Here is a 3,791-nt window from a genome sequence, read left to right as displayed (position 1 = left end):
GTTTGCCCAAAATAGCTTGAGGTCAGTCAGATTGGTTAGACAGTCTTTTTAAAAGTCTTGCTTTAGGACTGGACTTTGACTGGGCCATTTTAACAAATGCTTAATATGCTTTGATCTAAATCATTTCAYAGCTTTAACAGTTTTTWGGGGTTGTTCCGCTGCCTCTGCYTCAGTCTCAGGACTTTTCTAGCACCAAAATTCCCAAACACAACAGACTGAAGCTTTGAGTTATTAACTCAAGGCYGTTTTTCTTTGGCATTAGACAATTAACTGTCTTTTATCACTCTGGTTTTTCCAGTTTTCCAGTTTAGCACGTTTCAAGTCAGAAAATAGGAAAACTGTTGTCTGAACCATTTTAATTATTTAATTTTTGCTCTAAATAGATTCATCAGTAAATTTCTCATACATATTTMTGTTTTTATATGTGATGCTTAATTATTTTACAATTATGGATCAACATATTTTGTGCTTTTAATGTGATTCTCTTTTCTATCTTGCTTTACATGTATGAAGGCGCCATACAAATGAACTTGCGTTGAAAGACTTGTTTTGTTTTAAAGGCTCAGTAAAAGCAACTTTTACCTCTCCTATTTTTATCTGTCCCGAACTTTCACCTTTCCAAACAATCAGCTTTTATTGACTCCAGACATGTAGTTAAGATTTGAAAATTTAGATAACTCTCAGCCTAAATATAAAAGTACACCTCCATAACTTGGAAAATGTTTTCAAAGAGTGACTCATCCAAGCATACTGAAGGAAAGTTGAGTGYAAGGAAAAAATGCTTCAGAAAAAAACAACTTTGAGTCAGGCAAGTTTGCTGGCCAGTCAAGAACAACGACACTGCTGTCGTRAAACCAGGTGTTGCTTTGCCTGTGTGGGCAGGTGCCAACTCCTGCTGGAAAGTGCAATGAGCATTTCCATAAAACATGTTAGCAGAACGAAGCTTTAAGGGCTCTAGGGGTTCCTGGTAGACTCTAGGGTCTTAATTTGCAATTTAAATRCATAACTTTGAGAACTTTGGGCCACTAAGCAGCAGTCCACTCTTTTTCCCATATCTCAGGTAAAAACACTCCTGAATTTGACTCTGGTTCTGGAGTGGCTTTTGAACTAAATCATAGAAATGAATAACATTTCTGATGATATTCTCATTTGTTTAGACGCACCTGTATTTGCATTAATAGAACACACCACCATACCTTATACTATTAATTTTTATTACCAATTGCATGCTTTCTTTCATCCGTAATGTTACCAGTAAACCAAAARGTACAGCAGACTAAAAAGAKTAGAAACACAATGGGGGAAAAAAACAAAAACACAACAGAGCAAAACAGCTGAGGCTGGATAAAGGAGACAAAATGTGCAGAAGAATACCAGCGATCCAAAGGACGACACAACAACAAAAAWAAAAGAGAAGAAGACAAAAGAGCTCACGTGTCTGCAGGCGCTGCCGCAGCATTTCCCTCTCTGAAGGTGGGCATACTCTGTGAACACCTTATACCCACTGGAAAGGTCCACATACATCTGCTTCTTTGCCTGAACATAATGAAGATATTAGAATTTAATTAGCATGACAAACAAGCGTGCATGCCGGCGTGTGACCCCTGCATACATAACCATATACAGTACATTTAATTACACMAAGGTAAGCTCGGTAAGTAAGCAGCCTGAACGCACTGATCCCGGATATGGGTGTATACACACCAGCAGATTGGCTCAGGTGAAGGTAAAAAGGGAAAAGCTGACCTCTGCGCATAGAAACAGATGTAAAACAGGTTAATTCTCATGATGTTGCTGATTAATTTGTGCTATCCTGTCATGCGACTCCAAAGGCGAGCGATTAATCAACCGCGCTACCTCTCCAATGCACACTTTATAGACAGTTTATTCAGACTAATCGTTCCACGCAAACACCTWTTGAAGGCGAAACACGCTGAACTTCTCTTGCCATGTTTTGGGAAGTTAGAAAATGTCATCTCTCAGTCTGTTTCAAACTGAGAGCGCACTAGTTGGTGAGCTTTGACAGCTCACAAAAGCAAAAAAAGCCTGGGGCCTTTCGGTGACACGGCCTGTCATTTCGCATGGCGGTGCGGGGCCGCATAGTGAAGCTGGCATTGCCGGGCCCCCCCACGGTATTGTGCTTTTCCCACCCAGGCCCTACCACTCTCCTCAGGTCGCGGCCAACTTGCCTCAACTTCATCCTCACTCCGAAGCGCAATATTTACAACAGATAAGCCTAAAGGCACGTAGACGACACCTTTGCACCACTGTCATCGAGGCAGAGCGCCGCGCCTCTGTTTGATGGAGGAGCAAGTCAGAGCTGGTGAATATGAGATGTCTGACAAAAACGATTACCGCTGCCGGGTGGGTTAAAAACGTAATACTGCAGATAATAAATCAAACCAGTCACATTGGTTTTGCGCTCAGTGGGAAAATGMTAACTATTAAAGTAAAGTTTTAGAAATATAGACCTTGTGGATACATGGTTATCAATCGTTTTTTCACAACAAGAATCTAAAATGTGTGACCCGTGTATRTATTTAGTTCTAAAATCCTTACATTGGAGAATAGACTTTAAAATATTTATGTTAGCTTGTAAATCACATCCCCGTAACCAGAACTTGGCAAAATGACCAACATGACAAAGGAAGAAAAGAAAATGAAAATGTGCATAAGTCATGAATGAAAAAATCATGGCAGTTTTCAGCAATAATATCCCAATTTTTTATATTTTTTTTGTTAATCCATGCAGCTTCAGTTAAACATTTAGTTTCCACATGATTTACCATGATGCTCTGGTCTCTGACCCACAGGACTTCGCGTTCTGGACATTCTCCACCAATTTGTTTGGTTTACAAAAAATGAAACTGATGAGACAGACTATCATAATTATTTCGTGATGCCTCTTTATTTCTTTTATTTGGGCAGGATCAGGTTCTTTTAAAGGTCACATGACAGTTTGGTCAGTTTATCCATTCATCGTCTAAACCTACTTGTCCTTGCAAGGTCGCAGGGGGAGTTCTGGTTCCTATCTCCAGCGGTCATTGGGCGAGAGGCAGAGTACATCCTGGACAGGTCATCGGTCCACCACAAGGTGAAACGGAGAACAAATACACAAACCTAAGAGCATCTAGAGAGACCAATTAACCTAACAGTTATGTTTTTAGGAGGGAGCCAGAGTCACAGGGAGAACCTGCTAATTTCACACAGAAAGACCYCAACCCAGGATTCAAACCAAKAACTTCTTGCTGCAAGGCGACTGTGCAACCAACCGCACCATCAACCATCGCAATCGACTTTTCTATCAATTATTCGGACTACTTGACAACACTGATCAATTTGTAAGATAAAAAAATTTGGCACGTTCTGCAGCTTTTTCATTACTTGCACCTTTTTTATATCCTATTAGAAATACATTAAAAGATGCACACAAATAATTGTAATCTTTTTTTAAATACATTTTTTTTTTTGCCTAAAATGTAATAACACAGCATTCCTTTAGTGTGTACGCTTGATCATTTGTAGAAAAACATGCATCTGCAGCTAAAGAAACACTTCTAACATCAGCATGTGAAAAGCTCTGCCCTTTCCAATTATTAAAAGTGTAAAGCTAATCTGATTATATGCTGCTTAATAGGATATCTTTTTTTAAAGAATCTGAACCAGGTGAAGTTAAAACTATGCCACTTGAGGAKTTTTGGGTGGAACCTACTTATAGACCAGTGCTTCTCAATTCTGGTCCCCAGGGAACACTGCCCTACATGTTTTAGATGTTTCCCTTCTAACAGGTT

At 39.6% G+C, this 3,791-nt stretch overlaps 1 long non-coding RNA gene across 2 annotated transcripts in view; it reads right to left on the bottom strand.

Moving 5' to 3' along the window:
* Window positions 1–3,791, bottom strand: part of LOC103463302 (uncharacterized) — a 31,644-nt gene that overhangs the window by 13,838 nt on the left and 14,015 nt on the right. For both annotated transcript variants that reach the window (XR_533491.2, XR_001776495.1), the window contains exon 2: window positions 1,435–1,536. This is a non-coding gene — a long non-coding RNA (uncharacterized LOC103463302). The remainder of the gene's footprint in view (window positions 1–1,434; window positions 1,537–3,791) is intronic.

The sequence above is a fragment of the Poecilia reticulata genome, linkage group LG4 (assembly GCF_000633615.1).
Source record: "Poecilia reticulata strain Guanapo linkage group LG4, Guppy_female_1.0+MT, whole genome shotgun sequence".
NCBI lineage: Eukaryota > Metazoa > Chordata > Actinopteri > Cyprinodontiformes > Poeciliidae > Poecilia > Poecilia reticulata.
The sequence above is the reverse complement of the archived record's forward strand: the minus strand, read 5'-3'. Positions and strand labels throughout refer to the sequence as shown.